Here is a 27458-nt window from a genome sequence, read left to right as displayed (position 1 = left end):
TTAGGCCAGGGTGTGACATGGAGCTACCCCTCAGTCCCAAGCTACCCCTCAGTCCCGAAATACCCCTCAGTCCCGAGCTGTCCCACAGTACGGAGCTGCCCCTCAGTCCAGTGGGGCCCTTTGTTAAGGTTACTAGGCCAAGGTCGGCGGTGAGGGTCGCCACTCAAGGGACGTTGGACCAGAGCCGCCACCGTGGACAGACGCCCACCCAGACCCTCCCCTATGGGTTTAGGTGTGCGGCCGGGAGTCCGCACCTTTGGGGGGAGGGGTACTGTCACGCCCTGGCCTTAGTATTCTGTGTTTTTTTTATTATGTTGGTTAGGCCAGGGTGTGACATGGGTGATTTATGTGTCTTGTTTTGTCTAGGGGTTTTTGTAGTCTATGGGGTTGAGTTCAGTTGAGTGTTCTAAGTAAGTCTATGGTTGAAAAGACAGAAGATGAAGCGTTGTGTTGGATGTGTTCTGTAGTTCTAAAGTGTTGGATATGTTCTGTAGTTCTAAAGTGTTGGATATGTTCTGTAGTTATAAAGTGTTGGATGTGTTCTGTTGTTCTAAAGTGTGGATGTGTTCTGTAGTTCTAAAGTGTTGGATGTGTTCTGTAGGTCTAAAGTGTTGGATATGTTCTGTAGTTCTAAAGTGTTGGATATTTTCTGTAGTTCTAAAGTGTTGGATATGTTCTGTAGGTCTAAAGTGTTGGATATGTTCTGTAGTTCTAAAGTGTTGGATATGTTCTGTAGTTCTAAAGTGTTGGATATGTTCTGTAGGTCTAAAGTGTTGGATATGTTCTGTAGTTCTAAAGTGTTGGATATGTTCTGTAGTTCTAAAGTGTTGGATATGTTCTGTAATTCTAAAGTGTTGGATGTGTTCTGTAGTTCTAAAGTGTTGGATGTGTTCTGTAGTTCTAAAGTGTTGGATGTGTTCTGTACTTCTAAAGTGTTGGATGTGTTCTGTAGGACTAAAGTGTTGGATATGTTCTGTAGTTCTAAAGTGTTGGATATGTTCTGTAGTTCTAAAGTGTTGGATGTGTTCTGTAGTTCTAAAGTGTTGGATATGTTCTGTAATTCTAAAGTGTTGGATGTGTTCTGTAGTTCTAAAGTGTTGGATGTGTTCTGTACTTCTAGAGTGTTGGATGTGTTCTGTAGACCTAAAGTGTTGGATGTGTTCTGTAGTTCTAAAGTGTTGGATGTGTTCTGTAGTTCTAAAGTGTTGGATATGTTCTGTAGTTCTAAAGTGTTGGATGTGTTCTAAAGTGTTGGATGTGTTCTGTAGTTCTAAAGTGTTGGATGTGTTCTGTAGACCTAAAGTGTTGGATGTGTTCTGTAGTTCTAAAGTGTTGGATGTGTTCTGTAGGTCTAAAGTGTTGGATATGTTCTGTAGGTCTAAAGTGTTGGATATGTTCTGTAGTTCTAAAGTGTTGAATATGTTCTGTAGTTCTAAAGTGTTGGATATGTTCTGTAGTTCTAAAGTGTTGGATGTGTTCTGTAGTTCTAAAGTGTTGGATATTTAGTGAAGTTCTAAAGTGTTGGATATGTTCTGTAGTTCTAAAGTGTTGGATGTGTTCTTTAGTTCTAGAGTGTTGGATATGTTCTGTAGTTCTAAAGTGTTGGATATGTTCTGTAGTTCTAAAGTGTTGGATATGTTCTGTAGTTCTAAAGTGTTGGATGTGTTCTGTAGTTCTAAAGTGTTGGATGTGTTCTGTAGTTCTAAAGTGTTGGATATGTTCTGTAGTTCTAAAGTGTTGGATGTGTTCTAAAGTGTTGGATGTGTTCTGTAGTTCTAAAGTGTTGGATGTGTTCTGTAGACCTAAAGTGTTGGATATGTTCTGTAGTTCTAAAGTGTTGGATGTGTTCTGTAGTTCTAAAGTGTTGGATGTGTTCTAAAGTGTTGGATGTGTTCTGTAGTTCTAAAGTGTTGGATGTGTTCTGTAGGTCTAAAGTGTTGGATATGTTCTGTAGGTCTAAAGTGTTGGATATGTTCTGTAGTTCTAAAGTGTTGAATATGTTCTGTAGTTCTAAAGTGTTGGATATGTTCTGTAGTTCTAAAGTGTTGGATGTGTTCTGTAGTTCTAAAGTGTTGGATATTTAGTGAAGTTCTAAAGTGTTGGATATGTTCTGTAGTTCTAAAGTGTTGGATGTGTTCTTTAGTTCTAGAGTGTTGGATATGTTCTGTAGTTCTAAAGTGTTGGATATGTTCTGTAGTTCTAAAGTGTTGGATATGTTCTGTAGTTCTAAAGTGTTGGATGTGTTCTGTAGTTCTAATGTGTTGGATGTGTTCTGTAGTTCTAAAGCGTTGGATGTGTTCTGTAGTTCTAAAGTGTTGGATGTGTTCTGTAGGACTAAAGTGTTGGATATGTTCTGTAGTTCTAAAGTGTTGGATGTGTTCCGTAGTTCTAAAGTGTTGGATGTGTTCTGTAGTTCTAAAGTGTTGGAATGTGTTCTGTAGTTCTAAAGTGTTGGAATGGGATTCTTGCTGATGTACATGGTTTGACTAGATAGATAGGCCAGGGCCAAAAATGTTTTGTGCAAAATGATTATTTGTCTACTAATGCGGGCCTTGAGGAAGAACATCAGAACACAGGTGTGTTAGAAATGCACAGGATGACTTCTGTTCCCAGTCCGCCCCTGGGTCAGACTGTAGCAAGCAGGTTAGAGTCTTGTTCTGGTGAAAGCTCTGCAGAGTGATCACTAGCTGGCACAGCCACCAAGTCATCACATCTGATTTTAAACCCAACCCTAACCATAACTTTAACTATACTGCTAACCCTAATGCCTAACCCCAACCTTAAATACATTTTTAAATATAGACAATTTTGACTTTGTAGCTGGCCCATTTAGTAGAAATGGCTCAGTTCCTCCTCCAGGACAAATAAACGTCAACCTGTGTATAGCAAGCAGTATGGGAGGATGTGGGTAGTAGAGCGATATACGGATGGACAGATGAAACATTTGCCAGGCAATCCAGAGAGTGAGATGAATAGCTGTGTGAGGAACGGGGGATGAGTAACGGAGGAGAAGGACAGGACTAGATGGAGGTCAGTGACTCAGTGCCCATCCATCGTTGTTCTCCTCCCTCTCCTACCTTGCCACATGGCGAATGAAACAATCGAAACTCACACAGGTTGATGAAGAGGAATTTATTGAAGATCAGGCATACAAAAGCTGTGTGTGTATGTGTGTGTGTGTCTCTCTCTGTGTGTGTGTGTGTGTGTGTGTGTGTGTGTGTGTGTGTGTGTGTGTGTGTGTGTGTGTATACTCCAACAGTGCATAATAAATCAGAGCTCTGATCTTCAGTCTGGACAGACCGTGGTGACAAGGTGAGAAATACAATTACAACTACGGCAGGGCGAATGTGAGGGGGGGGGGGGGGGGTGAGAGAGAGTGAGAGAAAGAGAGACAGAGAGTGAGAGAAAGAGAGACAGAGAGAGAGAGTGAGAGAAAGAGAGACAGAGAGTGAGAGAAAGAGAGACAGAGAGAGAGAGAGAGAGAGAGTGAGAGAAAGAGAGACAGAGAGAGAGAGAGAGAGAGAGAGAGAGAGAGAGAGGGGTGATGAACCACATATGGACTTGTATTGAACTGTGTGGTGTACAGGACTGTGATCTGAACGAGGGATGGAGCAAAATAATGACATAGAAAAGACAAAGAGGTGAAACAGTTTGACGCCAACCACTTGGGCTCCAGAACTATCCTCCGGTTGTCATAGTGAATGATCAAATGTTTCTGAGTAAACATTTTCATTATTTGAAACTGAAAGACCTCTCTAACTATGTTGGAATTTCTGTGTTTGTTTTTGACAGACAGAGAGACTGGAGAACAAAGTGCACAGCAGGAAACCGGATGAACGGATAAGAAGAGAGAGAGGTAAATAGAGAGAGAGAGACAGAGACAGAGAGAGAGAGAGAGAGAGACAGAGACAGAGACAGAGAGAGAGAGACAGAGACAGAGAGAGAGAGAGAGAGAGAGAGACAGAGAGAGAGAGAGAGAGAGAGAGAGAGAGACAGAGACAGAGACAGAGACAGAGACAGAGAGAGAGAGAGAGAGAGAGAGAGAGAGAGAGAGACAGAGAGAGAGAGAGAGAGAGAGAGAGACAGAGACAGAGACAGAGAGAGAGACAGAGACAGAGACAGAGAGACAGAGACAGAGAGAGAGAGAGAGAGAGAAAGACAGAGAGCTAGAGAGAGAGAGACAGAGAGCGAGAGAGACAGAGAGAGAGAGAGAGAGACAGAGAAAGACAGAGAGAGAGAAAGAGAGAGAGCTAGAGAGAGAGAGAGCGCTAGAGAGAGAGAAAGAGAGAGAGAGAAAGAGAGTGTGAGAGAGAGAGAGAGAGAGAGCCTGGGGCTCTGTTCACAAACACAAACACACCCCACAGAGCCCCAGGACAGCAGCACAATTAGACCCAACCAAATCATGAGAAAACAAAAAGATAATTACTTGACACATTGGAAAGAATTAACAAAAAAACAGAGCAAACTAGAATGCTATTTGGCCCTAAACAGAGAGTACACAGTGGCACAATACCTGACCACTGTGACTGACCCAAACTTAAGGAAAGCTTTGACTATGTACAGACTCAGTGAGCATAGCCTTGCTATTGAGAAAGGCCGCCGTAGGCAGACTTGGCTCTCAAGAGAAGACAGGCTATGTGCTCACTGCCCACAAAATGAGGTGGAAACTGAGCTACACTTCCTAACCTCCTGCCCAGTGTATGACCATATTAGAGAGACATATTTCCCTCAGATAACATAGATCCACAAAGAATTCGAAAACAAATCCAATTTTGATAAACTCCCATAAATACTGGGTGAAAATCCACAGTGTGCCATCACAGCAGCAAGATTTGTGACCTGTTGCAACCAGTGAAGAACAAACATCATTGTAAATACAACCCATATTTATGCTTACTTATTTTATCTTGTGTCCTTTAACCATTTGTACATTGTTAAAACACTGTATATATATAATATGACATTTGTAATGTCTTTATTGTTTTGTAACTTCTGTATGTGTAATGTTTACTGTTAATTTTTATTGTTTATTTCACTTTTGTATATTATCTACCTCACTTGCTTTGGCAATGTTAACACATGTTTCCCATGCCAATAAAGCCCCTTAAATTGAATTGAGACAGAGAGAGAGAGAGAGAGAGAGAGCGAGAGAGAGAAAGCACAGAACACTTCCCTCTTCACGATGAGTGGGCATCAGTATGGAACACAAATACTTATTCATCATCAATGGTTGTCAACAACATCTATACCTCTCTATCTATGTCTATACTCACTACCTCTCCATCTATATATACTCACTACCTCTCTATCTATATATATATACTCACTACCTCTCCATCTATACTCACTACCTCTCCATCTATGTCTATACTCACTACCTCTCCATCTATGTCTATACTCACTACCTCTCCATCTATATATATACTCACTACCTCTCCATCTATATATATACTCACTACCTCTCCATCTATGTCTATACTCACTACGTCTCCATCTATGTATATACTCACTACCTCTCCATCTATGTATATACTCACTACCTCTCCATGTATATATATACTCACTACCTCTCCATCTATGTATATACTCACTACCTCTCCATCTATATATATACTCACTACCTCTCCATGTATATATATACTCACTACCTCTCCATCTATGTATATACTCACTACCTCTCCATCTATATATACTCACTACCTCTCCATCTATACTCACTACCTCTCCATCTATGTATATACTCACTACCTCTCCATCTATATATATACTCACTACCTCTCCATCTATATATACTCACTACCTCTCCATCTATGTATATACTCACTACGTCTCCATCTATATATATACTCACTACCTCTCCATCTATACTCACTACCTCTCCATCTATGTATATACTCACTACCTCTCCATCTATATATATACTCACTACCTCTCCATCTATGTATATACTCACTACGTCTCCATCTATATATATACTCACTACCTCTCCATCTATACTCACTACCTCTCCATCTATGTATATACTCACTACCTCTCCATCTATACTCACTACCTCTCCATCTATGTATATACTCACTACCTCTCCATCTATACTCACTACCTCTCCATCTATGTATATACTCACTACCTCTCCATCTATATATATACTCACTACCTCTCCATCTATATATATACTCACTACCTCTCCATCTATATATACTCACTACCTCTCCATCTATACTCACTACCTCTCCATGTATATATACTCACTACCTCTCCATCTATATATATACTCACTACCTCTCCATCTATATATATACTCACTACCTCTCCATGTATATATATACTCACTACCTCTCCATCTATATATATACTCACTACCTCTCCATCTATATATATACTCACTACCTCTCCATCTATATATATACTCACTACCTCTCCATGTATATATATACTCACTACCTCTCCATGTATATATATACTCACTACCTCTCCATCTATATATATACTCACTACCTCTCCATCTATATATATACTCACTACCTCTCCATCTATGTATATACTCACTACCTCTCCATCTATATATATACTCACTACCTCTCCATCTATATATACTCACTACCTCTCCATCTATATATATACTCACTACCTCTCCATCTATATATACTCACTACCTCTCCATCTATATACAGTGCCTTGCGAAAGTATTCGGCCCCCTTGAACTTTGCGACCTTTTGCCACATTTCAGGCTTCAAACATAAAGATATAAAACTGTATTTTTTTGTGAAGAATCAACAACAAGTGGGACACAATCATGAAGTGGAACGACATTTATTGGATATTTCAAACTTTTTTAACAAATCAAAAACTGAAAAATTGGGCGTGCAAAATTATTCAGCCCCTTTAAGTTAATACTTTGCAGCGCCACCTTTTGCTGCGATTACAGCTGTAAGTCGCTTGCGGTATGTCTCTATCAGTTTTGCACATCGAGAGACTGACATTTTTTCCCATTCCTCCTTGCAAAACAGCTCGAGCTCAGTGAGGTTGGATGGAGAGCATTTGTGAACAGCAGTTTTCAGTTCTTTCCACATATTCTCGATTGGATTCAGGTCTGGACTTTGACTTGGCCATTCTATCACCTGGATATGTTTATTTTTGAACCATTCCATTGTAGATTTTGCTTTATGTTTTGGATCATTGTCTTGTTGGAAGAAAAATCTCCGTCTCAGTCTCAGGTCTTTTGCAGACTCCATCAGGTTTTCTTCCAGAATGGTCCTGTATTTGGCTCCATCCATCTTCCCATCAATTTTAACCATCTTCCCTGTCCCTGCTGAAGAAAAGCAGGCCCAAACCATGATGCTGCCACCACCATGTTTGACAGTGGGGATGGTGTGTTCAGCTGTGTTGCTTTTACGCCAAACATAACGTTTTGCATTGTTGCCAAAAAGTTCAATTTTGGTTTCATCTGACCAGAGCACCTTCTTCCACATGTTTGGTGTGTCTCCCAGGTGGCTTGTGGCAAACTTTAAACGACACTTTTTATGGATATCTTTAAGAAATGGCTTTCTTCTTGCCACTCTTCCATAAAGGCCAGATTTGTGCAATATACGACTGATTGTTGTCCTATGGACAGAGTCTCCCACCTCAGCTGTAGATCTCTGCAGTTCATCCAGAGTGATCATGGGCCTCTTGGCTGCATCTCTGATCAGTCTTCTCCTTGTATGAGCTGAAAGTTTAGAGGGACGGCCAGGTCTTGGTAGATTTGCAGTGGTCTGATACTCCTTCCATTTCAATATTATCGCTTGCACAGTGCTCCTTGGGATGTTTAAAGCTTGGGAAATATTTTTGTATCCAAATCCGGCTTTAAACTTCTTCACAACAGTATCTCGGACCTGCCTGGTGTGTTCCTTGTTCTTCATGATGCTCTCTGCGCTTTTAACGGACCTCTGAGACTATCACAGTGCAGGTGCATTTATACGGAGACTTGATTACACACAGGTGGATTGTATTTATCATCATCAGTCATTTAGGTCAACATTGGATCATTCAGAGATCCTCACTGAACTTCTGGAGAGAGTTTGCTGCACTGAAAGTAAAGGGGCTGAATAATTTTGCACGCCCAATATTTCAGTTTTTGATTTGTTAAAAAAGTTTGAATATCCAATAATGTCGTTCCACTTCATGATTGTGTCCCACTTGTTGTTGATTCTTCACAAAAAAATACAGTTTTATATCTTTATGTTTGAAGCCTGAAATGTGGCAAAAGGTCGAAAAGTTCAAGGGGGCGAAAACTTTCGCAAGGCACTGTATATACTCACTACCTCTCCATCTATATATACTCACTACCTCTCCATCTATATATATACTCACTACCTCTCCATCTATATATATCCTCACTACCTCTCCATCTATGTATATACTCACTACCTCTCCATCTATATATACTCACTACCTCTCCATCTATATATACTCACTACCTCTCCATCTATATATACTCACTACCTCTCCATCTATATATACTCACTACCTCTCCATCTATGTCTATACTCACTACCTTTCCATCTATGTCTTTACTCACTACCTCTCCATCTATGTCTATACTCACTACCTCTCCATCTATATATACTCACTACCTCTCCATCTATATATATACTCACTACCTCTCCATCTATATATACTCACTACCTCTCCATCTATATATACTCACTACCTCTCCATCTATGTCTATACTCACTACCTTTCCATCTATGTCTTTACTCACTACCTCTCCATGTATATATATACTCACTACCTCTCCATCTATATATATACTCACTACCTCTCCATCTATATATATACTCACTACCTCTCCATCTATATATACTCACTACCTCTCCATCTATATATACTCACTACCTCTCCATCTATGTATATACTCACTACCTCTCCATCTATATATATACTCACTACCTCTCCATCTATATATACTCACTACCTCTCCATCTATATATATATACTTACTACCTCTCCATCTATGTCTATACTCACTACCTCTCCATCTATATATATACTCTCCATCTATATATATACTCACTACCTCTCCATCTATGTCTATACACACTACCTCTCCATCTATATATACTCACTACCTCTCCATCTATATATATACTCACTACCTCTCCATCTATATATATACTCACTACCTCTCCATCTATGTATATACTCACTACCTCTCCATCTATATATATACTCACTACCTCTCCATCTATATATATACTCACTACCTCTCCATCTATATATATACTCACTACCTCTCCATCTATATATACTCACTACCTCTCCATCTATATATATACTCACTACCTCTCCATCTATATATACTCACTACCTCTCCATCTATATATATACTCACTACCTCTCCATCTATATATACTCACTACCTCTCCATCTATATATATACTCACTACCTCTCCATCTATATATATACTCACTACCTCTCCATCTATATATATACTCACTACCTCTCCATCTATATATACTCACTACCTCTCCATCTATATATATACTCACTACCTCTCCATCTATATATATACTCACTACCTCTCCATCTATGTCTATACACACTACCTCTCCATCTATATATACTCACTACCTCTCCATCTATATATATACTCACTACCTCTCCATCTATATATATACTCTCCATCTATATATATACTCACTACCTCTCCATCTATGTCTATACACACTACCTCTCCATCTATATATACTCACTACCTCTCCATCTATATATATACTCACTACCTCTCCATCTATATATATATACTCACTACCTCTCCATCTATGTATATACTCACTACCTCTCCATCTATATATATACTCACTACCTCTCCATCTATATATATACTCACTACCTCTCCATCTATGTATATACACACTACCTCTCCATCTATATATACTCACTACCTCTCCATCTATGTCTATACACACTACCTCTCCATCTATATATACTCACTACCTCTCCATCTATATATATACTCACTACCTCTCCATCTATATATATACTCACTACCTCTCTATCTATGTCTATACTCACTACCTCTCCATCTATATATACTCACTACCTCTCCATCTATGAATATACTCACTACCTCTCCATCTATATATATAATCACTACCTCTCCATCTATATATACTCACTACCTCTCCATCTATGTATACTCACTACCTCTCCATCTATGTCTATACTCACAACCTCTCCATCTATATATACTCACTACCTCTCCATCTATATCTATACTCACTACCTCTCCATCTATATATATACTCACTACCTCTCCATGTATATATATACTCACTACCTCTCCATGTATATATATACTCACTACCTCTCCATCTATATATATACTCACTACCTCTCAATCTATGTCTATAATCACTACCTCTCCATCTATGTATATACTCACTACCTCTCCATCTATGTATATACTCACTACCTCTCCATGTATATATACTCACTACCTCTCCATCTATATATATACTCACTACCTCTCCATGTATATATATACTCACTACCTCTCCATCTATGTATATACTCACTACCTCTCCATCTATATATATACTCACTACCTCTCTATCTATGTATATACTCACTACCTCTCCATGTATATATATACTCACTACCTCTCCATGTATATATATACTCACTACCTCCCCATCTATGTATATACTCACTACCTCTCCATGTATATATATACTCACTACCTCTCCATGTATATATATACTCACTACCTCTCCATCTATATATATACTCACTACCTCTCCATGTATATATATACTCACTACCTCTCCATCTATGTATATACTCACTACCTCTCCATCTATGTATATACTCACTACCTCTCCATCTATATATATACTCACTACCTCTTCATGTATATATATACTCACTACCTCTCCATGTATATATATACTCACTACCTCTCCATGTATATATATACTCACTACCTCTCCATCTATATATATACTCACTACCTCTCCATGTATATATATACTCACTACCTCTCCATCTATGTATATACTCACTACCTCTCCATCTATATATATACTCACTACCTCTTCATGTATATATATACTCACTACCTCTCCATGTATATATATACTCACTACCTCTCCATGTATATATATACTCACTACCTCTCCATCTATATATACTCACTACCTCTTCATGTATATATATACTCACTACCTCTTCATGTATATATATACTCACTACCTCTCCATGTATATATATACTCACTACCTCTCCATCTATATATATACTCACTACCTCTCCATGTATATATATACTCACTACCTCTCCATCTATGTATATACTCACTACCTCTCCATCTATGTATATACTCACTACCTCTCCATCTATATATATACTCACTACCTCTCCATCTATATATATACTCACTACCTCTCCATCTATATATATACTCACTACCTCTCCATCTATATATATACTCACTACCTCTCCATCTATATATATACTCACTACCTCTCCATGTATATATACTCACTACCTCTCCATCTATATATATACTCACTACCTCTCCATCTATATATATACTCACTACCTCTCCATGTATATATACTCACTACCTCTCCATCTATGTATATACTCACTACCTCTCCATCTATATATATACTCACTACCTCTCCATCTATGTATATACTCACTACCTCTCCATCTATATATATACTCACTACCTCTCCATGTATATATATACTCACTACCTCTCAATCTATATATATACTCACTACCTCTTCATGTATATATATACTCACTACCTCTCCATGTATATATATACTCACTACCTCTCCATCTATATATATACTCACTACCTCTCCATCTATGTATATACTCACTACCTCTCCATCTATATATATACTCACTACCTCTCCATCTATATATACTCACTACCTCTCCATCTATGTCTTCAATGTCATCATTAAACATTTCCACCAACACCATGTGTATTATAAATCATATATATATATATCTGGTCCAAGCAATCATCTCAATGCAGCCAGTCCATCATTGTCATCTATGTATCATTGTCATCTATGTATCTTTGTCATCTATGTATCTTTGTCATCTATGTGTATCTTTGTTATCTATGTATCATTGTCATCTATGTATCATTGTCATCTATGTGTCATTGTCATCTATGTATCATTGTTATCTATGTGTCATTGTCATCTATGTGTCATTGTTATCTATGTGTCATTGTCATCTATGTGTCATTGTCATCTATGTATCATTGTCATCTACGTGTCATTGTCATCTATGTAAAGACATATTAGCATGTGTGAAAGCAAAGGCTGTGACACAGATATCCAATTACTTAGATTCTATACGTGATTCTGTGGGCTGTGACAAGTTAAGTGTTGGAATGTCGGAATCATGACGACAGAACAATGTAATAGATTATATTCAGGAATAGAATGTTATACGAAGGGTGTGTTGTCTTCTACAGAGTCTGTCACACATTAACATGTATTAACATCTAACAGTGTCTGAAATCAGCATGTGGTCTATCCACCTCCTACACAGAAAACACAAGGGGGAAATGGCTTTTTGCAGGCGCTGTCAAAGGGAAATGGAAAGTCAGTGGGACATGGGTTAATCCTTAATTGGTGCAGGGCAAGTTAACTAGATGAGTTAACCAACTCAGTTAACTGTTGTACAAAAGAGCAGTGGTGAAGTCAGAGCACGAGACAAGGAGAGGGTGTCAACAATGAAGTGAAGATCAGGTTTAAACTACACTAGATTGAGGATTGTAGTTAAGACTGTTCTTGGATTTCAGTCCTTGTTAAAATATTTAATTTATCTGACAGGAAAGGAAAAGTTAAGGGTGTCGGCTTCTTCTTTGACAGGATGTGCTCAAGGGGTTTCTCTCTCAACGCCCTCATTCACTGAGAGAGAGAGAGAGAGAGAAAGAGAGAGAGAGAGAGAGAGAGAGAGAGAGAGAGAGAGAGAGAGAGAGGATTAAAGAACTGATTAAATGTGGGAGGGAAAGAGAAAAAAGCTGATGAAACGAGTGGGAGTGACAAATAGAGAGGAAGAGAGAACGAGACATATATATATATATAGAGAGAGAAAGAGCTGAGGAGGTAGAGAATGAGAAAAAAAGAAACAGAGCTTAGGGAATGAGGGAGAGAATAATGGGGGGTGCAGATAGAGAGAGAAATTAAACGAGGGAGAGATAAAGAGAGAAATTAAACGAGGGAGAGACAGAGCGAGAGAAAGAGCTAAGGAAATGCATCACAAGCACTGCTGCAAAAACCAGTCTCATTCTTCAACACCGCAACAGTGCTCCCTGGTCGTCCAATCATTTACCTTCATTTACCCTCATGTTCTCCTTTTTATCACTCTCCATTCCTCATCTCTCTCTATGACACACACACACACACACACACACACACACACACACACACACACACACACACACACACACTTCTCTCCCTGTTTTCTTAATATTGGCTTGTTTGTCACCTCTCAGTCTTCTAGCCCAGGAACGTTTTGTTATGTTGTGTTAGTGTGTGTCTGTGTGTGTGTGTGTGTGTGTGTGTAACAGTTTGACATTTGGGTTTTGATGCCTGGGCTCAAGCTGAAGCAGCTGTCACTGTCACGCCCTGGTCAAAGTATTTTGTGTTTATCTTCATTTATTTGGTCAGGCCAGGGTGTGGCATGGGTTTTTGTATGTGGTGTGTTTGTATTGGGATAGTAGCTTAGTGGGGTGTTCTAGCTAAGTCTATGGCCGTCTGAAGTGGTTCTCAATCAGAGGCAGGTGTTTATCGTTGTCTCTGATTGGGAACCATATTTAGGCAGCCATATTCTTTGAGTGTTTCGTGGGTGATTGTCCTTAGTGTCCTTGTAACTGTCTTGAGTTAGTTTGCACCAGTTTAGGCTGTTTCGGTTTTCACGTTACGTTTATTGTTTTTGTATTGATTCGTGTTTATGTTGTTTTATTAAACATGAATCTCAATAGCCACGCCGCATTTTGGTCCGACTCTCCTTCTACCGAAGAAAACCGTTACAGTCACTGCCAGTGCAACAACCTGCCAGAGCAAGTGTGCGTGAGTTGTATGTCTCCGTGTGTGTGTGAGTTCTGTGTCTCCATGTGTGCGTGTGTGTGTGTGTGACGTCAGGGAGACTACAGGCAAGGTTTCCCTCTATCTATCTCCGTGACTGAGCCACTGGAGCAAATATACAACACGCATCTCCACAGCCACCTACCTATCCAGCCTGATCACTAGAAACAGACGGCAATTTCAGACGTTTGAAAAGGCTCTGAGAAAGTTGATAAATGCCTTCCTCTGTGCTTCTTACAAAAGAAGACAAACAGTTGCCCGGCTCTGGATACTGGATCCAGAGCACGCTTCTTAGACCACTGGATACAACCTCATGATGCTGGATCCAGAGCACGCTTCTTAGACAACTGGATACAACCTCATGATGCTGGATCCAGAGCACGCTTCTTAGACCACTGGATACAACCTCATGATGCTGGATCCAGAGCACGCTTCTTAGACCACTGGCTACAACCTCATGATGCTGGATCCAGAGCACACTTCTTAGACCACTGAATTCAACCTTATGATGCTGGATCCAGAGCACGCTTCTTAGACCACTGGATACAACCTCATGATGCTGGATCCAGAGCACGCTTCTTAGACCACTGGATACAACCTCATGATGCTGGATCCAGAGCACGCTTCTTAGACCACTGGATACAACCTCATGATGCTGGATCCAGAGCACGCTTCTTAGACCACTGGCTACAACCTCATGATGCTGGATCCAGAGCACACTTCTTAGACCACTGAATTCAACCTCATGATGCTGGATCCAGAGCACGCTTCTTAGACCACTGGATACAACCTCATGATGCTGGATCCAGAGCACGCTTCTTAGACCACTGGATACAACCTCATGATGCTGGATCCAGAGCACGCTTCTTAGACCACTGGATACAACCTCATGATGCTGGATCCAGAGCACGCTTCTTAGACCACTGGATACAACCTCATGATGCTGGATCCAGAGCACGCTTCTTAGACCACTGGATACAACCTCATGATGCTGGATCCAGAGCACGCTTCTTAGACCACTGGCTACAACCTCATGATGCTGGATCCAGAGCACGCTTCTTAGACCACTGGATACAACCTCATGATGCTGGATTCAGAGCACGCTTCTTAGACCACTGGATACAACCTCATGATGCTGGATTCAGAGCACGCTTCTTAGACCACTGGATACAACCTCATGATGCAGGATCCAGAGCACGCTTCTTAGACCACTGGATACAACCTTATGATGCTGGATCCAGAGCACGCTTCTTAGACCACTGGATACAACCTTATGATGCTGGATCCAGAGCACACTTCTTAGACCACTGGATACAACCTCATGATGCTGGATTCAGAGCACGCTTCTTAGACCACTGGATACAACCTCATGATGCTGGATTCAGAGCACGCTTCTTAGACCACTGGATACAACCTTATGATGCTGGATCCAGAGCACGCTTCTTAGACCACTGGATACAACCTCATGATGCTGGATCCAGAGCACGCTTCTTAGACCACTGGATACAACCTTATGATGCTGGATCCAGAGCACGCTTCTTAGACCACTGGATACAACCTCATGATGCTGGATCCAGAGCACGCTTCTTAGACCACTGGATACAACCTCATGATGCTGGATTCAGAGCACGCTTCTTAGACCACTGGATACAACCTCATGATGCTGGATCCAGAGCACGCTTCTTAGACCACTGGATACAACCTCATTATGCTGGATTCAGAGCACGCTTCTTAGACCACTGGATACAACCTTATGATGCTGGATCCAGAGCACGCTTCTTAGACCACTGGATACAACCTCATGATGCTGGATTCAGAGCACGCTTCTTAGACCACTGGCTACAACCTCATGATGCTGGATCCAGAGCACGCTTCTTAGACCACTGGATACAACCTCATGATGCTGGATTCAGAGCACGCTTCTTAGACCACTGGATACAACCTTATGATGCTGGATCCAGAGCACGCTTCTTAGACCACTGGATACAACCTCATGATGCTGGATCCAGAGCACGCTTCTTAGACCATGCTTTGGCAAACCGTAACAAATATTGTTGATACTTGATGGTAATAGCAGGTCGTTTTTAAATGTTTTCTTTTAAGCCTTCCCCAAACCATAGCTCCATCCTTAACCACTCAGATTGAATACATAAACGTAACTCTTTGAGTTGTTTCTGTTTAACCCTGTAACCACGTGGAATTAACCCTGTAACCACGTGGAATTAATCCTGTAACCACCATAATACGTTGAATTTGGAAGGGAAACTATAAGATCTTGTTGACCCATGAACTGTCAAATCATATCTTTTCTCTGTCTCTCTCTCTCTCTCTCTCTCTCTCTCTCTCTCTCTCTCTCACTGTCTCATCTCTTTATCTCTCTCTCTCTCTCTCTCTGTCACTCTCTCCTCTCTTTATCTCAGTCTCTCTCTGTCACTGTCTCTCCTCTCTTTATCTCAGTCTCTCTCTCTCTCTCTCCTACTCACTCTCTCTGTCACTGTCTCTCCTCTCTTTATCTCAGTCTCTCTCACACACAAACACTAAAATGAATCCCTTTTGCATACTTTCCCTCGCTCCTCCTCTCCCCTGAGACCCTCGCTCCTCCTCTCCCCTGAGACCCTGCCGTGTCTCTATCACAATTTTCCTGATACATCTACCGTGGCCACATTATTATTAATTTAGACTAACAACATCTCAGTGGACCTGACAAATACTGACCCTATCTCTCCTGAACCAATCACACTCACTAGACAAGAAGGGACCTGCCACATAGTGACCCCATCTCTCCTGAACCAATCACACTCACTAGACAAGAGGGGACCTGCCACATAGTGACCCCATCTCTCCTGAACCAGTCACACTCACTAGACAAGAGGGGACCTGCCACATAGTGACCCCATCTCTCCTGAACCAGTCACACTCACTAGACAAGAGGGGACCTGCCACATAGTGACCCCATCTCTCCTGAACCAGTCACACTCACTAGACAAGAGGGGACCTGCCACATAGTGACCCCATCTCTCCTGAACCAATCACACTATCTAGACAAGAGGGGACCTGCCACATAGTGACCCCATCTCTCCTGAACCAGTCACACTCACTAGACAAGAGGGGACCTGCCACATAGTGACCCCATCTCTCCTGAACCAGTCACACTCACTAGACAAGAGGGGACCTGCCACATAGTGACCCCATCTCTCCTGAACCAGTCACACTCACTAGACAAGAGGGGACCTGTCACATTGTGACCCCATCTCTCCTGAACCAGTCACACTCACTAGACAAGAGGGGACCTGCCACATAGTGACCCCATCTCTCCTGAACCAGTCACACTCACTAGACAAGAGGGGACCTGCCACATAGTGACCCCATCCCTTCAGTCGCCTTTCCTCCGCATATCATTATGAGTCATCACCTCATCACCCATGACCAGAATGTACTTTAAAGAAACTCCACGTTTATTACTGTAGTGAAGATGCTGCTGTATCTAGCAGGCTGACACACACACACACACACACACACACACACACACACACACACACACACACACAGGCAGGCAAGAAGGCAGACACATAAAAGCATGCAAGCACAAACACACTGTGTTTCACACACAGAATCACACACGCACACAAAGGCATGCAAGCACACACACATTCACACCAAAGGTCCAATTGTCACACTTTATGTGTGTGTGTGTCATTAATTCAGTGTGTGGGGCAGTAAATACGATGTGTATACTTATGTCAAGAGTGAGGTGTTAGCCTGTGCTACAGAGGTCAAAACACACTATTCACTGCAGAATTGTGAGAGAGTTTTTATTTAATCAGTTGTGAGATAGAGGACAGTAGGGGATGGTTATGTTGCGCTGTCCGCCTCCCCCTTCCTCCCGATACATACACCTTAGCCAAATACATTTAAACTCAGTTTTTCACAATTCCTGACATTTAATCTTAGTAAAAATTCACTGTCAGTTAGGATCACCACTTTATTTTAAGAATGTGAAATGTCAGAATAATAGTAGAGAGAATGATTTATTTCAGCTTTTATTTCTTTCATCAGAAGTTCAGAAGTTTACATACACTAAATTAGTATTTGGTAGCATTGCCTTTAAATTGCATAACTTGGGTCAAACGTTTCGGGTCGCCTTCCACAAGTTTCCCACAATAAGTTGGGTGAATTTTGGCCCATTCCTCCTGAAAGAGCTGGTGTAACTGAGTCAGGTTTGTAGGCCTCCTTGCTCGCACATGCTTTTTCAGTTCTGCCCACCAATTTTCTATAGGATTGAGGTCAGGGCTTTGTGATGGCCACTCCAATACCTTGACTTTGTTGTCCTGAAGCCAATTTGCCACAACTTCGGAACTATACTTGAGGTCATTGTCCATTTGGAAGACCCATTTGTGACCAAGCTTTAACTTCCTGACTGATGGCTTGAGATGTTGCTTCAATATATCCACATAATTGTCCTACCTCATGATGCCATCTATTTTGTGAAGTGCACCAGTCCCTCCTGCAGCAAATCACCCCCACAACATGATGCTGCCACCCCCGTGCTTCACGATTGTGATTGTGTTCTTCAGCTTGCAAGCCTCCCACTTTTTCCTCCAAACAGTTATTTATTTATTTTATTTCACCTTTATTTAACCAGGTAGGCAAGTTGAGAACAAGTTCTCATTTACAATTGCGACCTGGCCAAGATAAAGCAAAGCAGTTCGACACATATAACAACACAGAGTTACACATGGAGTAAATCAAACATACAGTCAATAATACAGTATAAACAAGTCTATATACGATGTGAGCAAATGAGGTGAGATAAGGGAGGTAAAGGCAAAAAATGGCCATGGTGGCAAAGTAAATACAATATAGCAAGTAAAACACTGGAATGGTAGATTTGCAGTGGAAGAATGTGCAAAGTAGAGAATATAAATAATGGGGTGCAAAGGAGCAAAATAAATTAATTAATTAAATACAGTAGGGAAAGAGGTAGTTGTTTGGGCTAAATTATAGGTGGGCTATGTACAGGTGCAGTAATCTGTGAGCTGCTCTGACAATTGGTGCTTAAAGCTAGTGAGGGAGATAAGTGTTTCCAGTTTCAGAGATTTTTGTAGTTCGTTCCAGTCATTGGCAGCAGAGGAAGGGAAGGGGAGGCGGCCAAAGAAAGAATTGGTTTTGGGGGTGACTAGAGAGATATACCTGCTGGAGTGTGTGCTACAGGTGGGAGATGCTATGGTGACCAGCGAGCTGAGATAAGGGGGGACCTTACCTAGCAGGGTCTTGTAGATGACATGGAGCCAGTGGGTTTGGCGACGAGTATGAAGCGAGGGCCAGCCAACGAGAGCGTACAGGTTGCAATGGTGGGTAGAATATGGGGCTTTGGTGACAAAATGGATTGCACTGTGATAGACTGCATCCAATTTGTTGAGTAGGGTATTGGAGGCTATTTTGTAAATGACATCGCCAAAGTTGAGGATTGGTAGGATGGTCAGTTTTACAAGGGTATGTTTGGCAGCATGAGTGAAGGATGCTTTGTTGCGAAATAGGAAGCCAATTCTAGATTTAACTTTGGATTGGAGATGTTTGATATGGGTCTGGAAGGAGAGTTTACAGTCTAACCAGACACCTAAGTATTTGTAGTTGTCCATGTATTCTAAGTCAGAGCCGTCCAGAGTAGTGATGCTGGACAGGCGGGCAGGTGCAGGTAGCGATCAGTTGAAGAGCATGCATTTAGTTTTACTTGTATTTAAGAGCAATTGGAGGCCACGGAAGGAGAGTTGTATGGCATTGAAGCTTGCCTGAAGGGTTGTTAACACAGTGACCAAAGAAGGGCCAGAAGTATACAGAATGGTGTCGTCTGCATAGAGGTGGATCAGAGACTCACCAGCAGCAAGAGCGACCTCATTGATGTATACAGAGAAGAGAGTCGGTCCAAGAATTGAACCCTGTGGCACCTCCATAGAGACTGCCAGTGGTCCGGACAGCAGACCCTCCGATTTGACACACTGAACTCTATCAGAGAAGTAGTTGGTGAACCAGGCGAGGCAGTCATTTGAGAAACCAAGGCTGTCGAGTCTGCCGATGAGGATGTGGTGATTGACAGAGTCAAAAGCCTTGGCCAGATCAATGAATACGGCTGCACAGTAATGTTTCTTATCGATGGCGGTTAAGATATCATTTAGGACCTTGAGCGTGGCTGAGGTGCACCCATGACCAGCTCTGAAACCAGATTGCATAGCAGAGAAGGTATGGTGAGATTCGAAATGGTCGGTAATCTGTTTGTTGACTTGGCTTTCGAAGACCTTAGAAAGGCATGGTAGGATAGATATAGGTCTGTAGCAGTTTGGGTTAAGAGTGTCCCCCCCTTTAAAGAGGGGGATGACCGCAGCTGCTTTCCAATCTTTGGGAATCTCAGACGACACGAAAGAGAGGTTGAACAGGCTAGTAATAGGGGTGGCAACAATTTCGGCAGATCATTTTAGAAAGAAAGGGTCCAGATTGTCTATCCCGGCTGATTTGCTGATTTGTAAACATAACGATGGTCATTATGGCCAAACAGTTCAATTTTTGTTTCATCAGACCAGAGGACATTTCTCCAAAAAGTACAATCTTTGTCCCCATGTGCAGTTGCAAATCGCAGTCTGGCTTCTTCCTTGCTGAGTGACCTTTCAGGTAATGTCGATATAGGACTTGTTTTACTGTGGATATAGATACTTTTGTACCTGTTTCCTCCAGCATCTTCACAAGGTCCTTTGCTGTTGTTCTGGGCTTGATTTGCAATTTTCGCACCAAAGTACGTTCATCTCTAGGAGACAGAACACGTCTCCTTCTTGAGCGGTATGATGGCTGCATGGTCCCATGGTGTTTATACTTGCATACTATTGTTTGTACAGATGAGCGTGGTACCTTCAAATGTTTGGAAATTGCTCCCAAGGAGGAACCAGACTTGTGGAGGTCTACACATTTTTTTCTGAGGTCTTTGGGTGATTTCTTTTGATTTTCCCATGATGTCAAGAAAAGAGGCACTTAGTTTGAAGGTAGGCCTTGAAATACATCCACAGCTACACCTCCATTTGACTCAAATGATGTCAGTTAGCCAATCAGAAGCTTCTAAAGCCATGACATAATTTTCTGGAATTTTCCAAGCTGTTTAAAGGCACAGTCAACTTAGTGTATGTAAAATTCTGACCCACTGGAATTGTGATACAGTGAATTATAAGTGAAAACATCTGTCTGTAAACAAGTGTTGGAAAAATGACTTCTGTCATGCACAAAGTAGATGTTCTAACCGACTTGTCAAAACTATAATTTGTTAACAAGAAATGTGTGGAGTGGTTGAAAAACAAGTTTTAATGACTCCAAACTAAGTTTATGTAAACTTCCGACTTCAACTGTACACCTTTTACAGGTGACCTTTTTGTACAGATCAAATTCATCAACATTCACTTCAACGTTGTTGACAAAGCTATAGACACTATGACCCCAATGTACTGGAACTTTAAACCATATCATAGCCCTAACTCCAAAGGATAACGTTGAAATACATTGATTTTGCAGGCACTGTAGCTACACACCAACTGACTAATGAAGTAAGTGAGTAATGAAACAGAATGACATAGAGGTCAAACTTCATTTAATTTTTCTTATCATCATGACACTCGCAGAGTGGTGGCTGTCGTCTTGGATTTAAATTGGAAAAGTCTCAGGAGGGGGTGAGGAAAGTCAAAGAGCCCTCAAATTCAACTCTGGACCTCGAAGCCAGTACCATTTTTTAAAATTCTTCCCCAGGGACTGATTTAGACCTGGGACACCAGGTGGGTGATTCCCCTCTGATCAGGGACTGATTTAGACCTGGGACACCAGGTGGGTGATTCCCCTCTGATCAGGGACTGATTTAGACCTGGGACACCAGGCGGTTACATTTAATTATCAGGTAGAACAGAAAAAGCAGCAGGCTCCAGACCTCATAGATTAAGAGTTGACATAGACCATTACAATATAGTACAGGGTAGTGAAACAGCCAGTCTTCATTTACTTGACTTGGATTGTGTGAGAGTCAGTGACTTCCACCGAGGTTGTTCCCTCTCCTTGTTTGGGCGGTGTTCGGCGGTCGACGTCACCGGCTTTCTAGCTGCCACCGATCCATGTTTCATTTTGCCTTTTGTTTTGTCTGTTTTACACACCTGGTTCCCATCTCATGATTATGTTCCTTATTTAACCCTCTGGTTTCCCTTTCTGTTTTGTCGTGATTGTCTTTCGTATGTTGGAGTTCGTATCCTGTTTGGTCTTTGTTTTATAATGGGATTTTTGTTCCGTTCTCGGATCGAGTAAATACAGTGGTTTTACTCTTACCTGTGTATGAGCCTGACTCCTTCGCTATCCTCTAGATAGACTCTGACAGTGATTACATCATGTCATTCATGCTACACTCTTGGACATGATTACGATACATTAAAGGCCCTGCATCTTAATCGTTCTTGTGAGTATTTAATGTTTCTGAGAGACTCTCAAATGCAATCGGTGTAGGGTCTGTGTGTGTGTGTGTGAGAGAGAGAGAGACAGAGAGAGAGACAGGAGAGAGAGTACTGCACTAAATAGGGAATAGAGTGCCAGTGAGGAACATGATTTAGTCACGGTCAGTGTGAGATACATTCTCTTAGCCTATCACACGTTAGTTACCATAGAGACCGGCTTGACTTCCCTCACCCCCGGCTGAGGCTTTGACAACTTAAATCCAAAATGGCAGCCACCACTCTGCGAGTGTCATGATGATAAGAAAGATGAAATGAAGTTTGACCTTTCCTAGACTCTGTGAGGAGCGGAGAGAGTGTGAACAGGGGATTTTCTTCCAGGAAGAACGTTATTGAAAATCAAAATGAAAAGTTCGTGGCCTATAGCCACCCGCGTGGATTATAGCTCCTTGAAGAGAGATTTCTACATCCGAGAGGTTTGATTCTACTGTGCATAACAGAACAAGATCATCCCAACTGTAATGCCACGGTCACATCATAAGCACACTTCAACACATAGCAAGGCTATATAGGTCTTCCTCCCATTCTGTTCTGTTTGACTCTACATACAGTGCCATGCGAAAGTATTCACCCCTCTTGGCGTTGTTTCTATTTTGTTGCAATACAACCTGTAATTTAAGTGGATTTTTATTTGGATTTCACTGAATGGACGTAGACAAAATAGTCCAAATAAAAACAGAAAAGTGGTGCGTGCATATGTATTCACCCCCTTTACTATGAAGCCCCTAAATAAGATCTGGTGCAACCAATTACTGCCAGAAGTCACATAATGAGTTAAATAAAGTCCACCTGTGTGCAATCTAAGTGTCACATGATCTCAGAATGTATTCACCTGCTCTGAAAGGCCCCAGAGTCTGCAGCACCACTAAACAAGTGGCACAATGAAGACCAAGGAGCTCTCCAAACAGGTCAGGGACAAAGTTGTGGAGAAGTACAGATCAGGGTTGGGTTATAAAAAAATATCAGAAACGTTGAACATCCCACGGAGCACCATTAAATAAAACATTTTATCATGGAAAGAATATGGCACCACAACAAACAGGCCAAGAGAGGGCCGCCCGCCAAAACTCACGGACCAGACAAGGAGGACATTAATCAGAGAGGCAACAAAGAGACCAAAGATAACCCTGAAGGAGCTGCAAAGCTCCACAGTGGAGATTGGAGTATCTGTCCATAGGACCACTTTACAGGGCGGCGCTTTACGGGAGTGGGGCCAGAAAAAAGCCATTGCTTAACGAAAAAAATAAGCAAACACGTTTGGTGTTCGCCAAAAGGCATGTGGGAGACTCCCCAAACATATGGAAGAAGGTACTCTGGTCAGATGAGACTAAAATTGAGCTTTTTGGCCATCAAGGTAAATGCTATGTCTGGCGCAAACTGAACATCTATCATCACCCCAAGAACACCACCATTTTGGAGCAGTTTTGCCTTGAAGAATTGGCAAAAATCAAAAATCCCAGTGGCTAGATGTGCCACGCTTATAGAGACATACCCCAAGAGACTTGCAGCTGTAATTGCTGCAAATGGTGGCTCTACAAAGTATTGACTTTGGGGGGGGGGGGGGGGGGGGTGAATAGTTATGCACGCTCAAGTTTTCTTGTTTGTTTCACAATAAAAAATATTTTGCATCTTCAAAGTGGTGGGAATTTTGTGTAAATCAAATGATACAACCCCCCCCCCCCCCCAAATACATTTTTATTTCAGGTTGTATGGCAACAAAATAGGAAAAATGCCATGAGGGTGAATAATTTCACAAGCCACAGTACATCAGGAGCAACACCATCCCCATGTAACGCTCTAAGAATGTCAGAATTAAGCAACAAGGCCTGAGGGGCTGTGGTATATTGGCCATAGACCACAAATCCCCAAGGTGTCTTATTGCTATTATAAACTGGTTACCAACAGAACTAGAGCAGTAAAAATACATGTTTTATCATACCCGTGGTATACAGTCTGATTTACCGCGGCTGTCAGTCAATCAGCATTCAGGGATCAACCCACCCAGTTCATCATTATTGAACATATGTGGCAAGGCTATATAGATTCCTTCCCCACCCCACGATCACCATCACCATCCCTTCAGTTCATCTTTTGTTTAAAATGAAAATTAGAAGTCAAACGTTTTCATTCCCTATTAGAATATACAGTATACTGTATAAATAGAACCTGACTCATTGAGTTATCTTACTGTAACAGATGGTATAGCAGTCAGTGGATGATTCTTGTGTTTTCCGTGTCTTTGGGTCTCTTTAGGTCTTGACTCGGATCTGCTGTTGCTGCTTTTGAAGGCCGACGTCCAATTACTCATGGAAACACCTTCCTTAACATATGTTTAGACATTTGTGCCTGTGCTTTGAATGAATGTGTGATCTGTGTATGCATGCAACACACAATACACATGACAAATACACTGCTAATAAACACCCATTGAAACTTGAGACAGTCTTTTCTCATAAACAATTTCAATGTGTTTTTTATTTTCATACAATACATTTTACAACGGAGTCAGGTACTGCAGCAAAGCTACCAGGGAAGGGTTGGTGAAGGACAACGTGGGTTTAACATTCTAGAGTTTCCTTTCTCTTCTTTCTAACATCTCTTCTGTTCTATTCCCGTGGGAGATTACCATGGTTTATATTGCCATCTGGCTTGATATTTACAATACATTTTACACATGTTCGTCATTCCATCTTTATATTTCTTCATTACTGCACAGTTTCAGTTTGGTGAACGGAAAGGAAGCGATGAAAAATACGGAGGTTGCTTTTACTGTTCAATTGTACAAAGTGATATTAAATCAGATACAGTAGGCTGTGTCACTGTTTAACTGGGGGAGGAGTCAACATTTAGGGCTCAAAATGCGTTGTGCCTTTCTAGGGAGTTTTTCCTAGCCACCGTGCTTCTACACCTGCATTGCTTGCTGTTTGGGGTTTTAGGCTGGGTTTCTGTACAGCACTTTGTGACATCTGCTGATGTAAAAAGGGCTTTATAAATACATTCGATTGATTGATTGAGGAAGTGGGAAGACAAACAAGAAGAGAAAATAGAAACAGATTTGAACAGCGAGCACAAATACCTCATACCACACATAGTAATAATGCCTGAGGTTGATCATGAGGTTTGTTGATGTTGTTAGATAGAGGTGATTGGTTGAAAAAGGTGTTATGCATATGAAGTCATTATGGAGCCCTTTCAATAAGCCTTAATACACAACCTATAGATCCTCCTTACACTAATACACCGTTTTAAATAATACAGCTTTCTCCCGTATCTCCCAAAGCAGCACAGTCAGGACCAGACACATGGATCGTGTACCTAGCCTTATGCAGTAGATCTTTATGCAAATAAACCCTTCAATATGTCATCATTCCCTAAACACAGCAGCACAGGACCAGACACATGGATCGTGTACCTAGCCTTATACAGTAGATCTTTATGCAAATATACCTTCAATATGTCATCATTCCCTAAACATAGCAGCACTGGACCAGGAATACATACAGTACAGAACATGGAGAGTGGTTATATTGTGTATGTTAATGTGTATACACCTCTCTCTCTCTCTCTCTCTCTCTCTCTCTCTCTCTCTCTCTCTCTCTCTCTCTCTCTCTCTCTCTCTCTCTCTCTCTCTCTCTCTCTCTCTCTCTCTCTCTCTCTCTCTCTCTCTCTCTCTCTCTCTCTCTCTCTCTCTCTCTCTCTCTCTCTCTCGACAATTGTCGATTGACATGATATACAGATAATATGACGTGGTACAGTCCTTCAGAGTGTAAGTAATGATAATGGTGACAATAAGATGGAAATGGAATAATGTGGTACAGTCCTTATAGGAAACTCTACTTCAACAACCTGGACAGCTGAAATGTCAATCACAATAAAAGTGAATAACATTTAGTAGTGTTGGATGAAGTGCCATCTTGGCTGCCAGGCCGTAACAGTGGAGTGTGTGTGTGGACAGGGTGCATCCACCACAAATTGTGTCTGATAAGCCAAGTGGGATTGGCTACAAGACAAAGCATGTGGCTCCAATGCACACACAGATTCATTGAAATTGCTTCTGAGCGGTTTGATTCGATTTTGCAATCCAACATGACTGGGCCAGAATCTTTCTCTCTGTCTCTCTCTCCCTCTATAGACTCGTTCCTCTGATTCCTCTTCCATACAAAAATAAATAGTTATCCAATTGTGGATGTGCCATTGACTTATCTTAGAAAAACACATTCAGATGGATTCAGGAAGATCATTAAGAGAATGGAAAGAGGAGGGGTGACAGAAATGGAGGAGTACATGGGTAGAGGAGAAGGAGAGAGGATGGGGAGGAGGAGTGATACAAACAGAGGAGTACATGGACAGAGGAGAAGGAGAGAGGATGGGAGGAGGAGTGATAGAAACAGAGGAGTACATGGGTAGAGGAGAAGGAGAGAGGATGGGGAGGAGGAGTGATAGAAACAGAGGAGTACATGGGTAGAGGAGAAGGAGAGAGGATGGGGAGGAGGGGTGAAGGGTTGAGGGGAGAAGAATAATATGTTATTTCACTCACATCTCCTTTAACACCTGTGTTACTGTAGAAACCAGAACAACCACTGTACTGCATTATCTAATGCTGCTGAGCATGCGGGTATCAGAGCAGGGTAGAAGAGGGAATATTGATGTGTCCAGCCCCTATGCCAGAGGACTGACCAAGTCAACACATTGTCCACTCAAGTTCATGGAGATGACAGTACACCTGTCATATATGATCTCACCACAGCTGTCTATCATATATGATCTCACCACACCTGTCTGTCATATATGAGCTCACCACAGCTGTCTGTCATATATGAGCTCACCACAGCT

At 41.5% G+C, this 27458-nt stretch overlaps 1 long non-coding RNA gene across 1 annotated transcript in view; it reads left to right on the top strand.

Moving 5' to 3' along the window:
* LOC118938203 (uncharacterized) overlaps positions 1-25063 on the top strand; it is a 56534-nt gene extending 31471 nt beyond the window's left edge. Inside the window, exons 2-3 of the long non-coding RNA XR_016485724.1 lie at positions 3793-3856; positions 24879-25063. This is a non-coding gene — a long non-coding RNA (uncharacterized LOC118938203). The remainder of the gene's footprint in view (positions 1-3792; positions 3857-24878) is intronic.
* Positions 25064-27458: the final 2395 nt, after the last annotated feature.

This window comes from Oncorhynchus mykiss, chromosome 13, assembly GCF_057628025.1.
Source record: "Oncorhynchus mykiss isolate SJ-2025 chromosome 13, ASM5762802v1, whole genome shotgun sequence".
Taxonomy (NCBI): Eukaryota; Metazoa; Chordata; class Actinopteri; order Salmoniformes; family Salmonidae; genus Oncorhynchus; species Oncorhynchus mykiss.
This window is presented reverse-complemented; position numbering and strand designations above follow the sequence as displayed.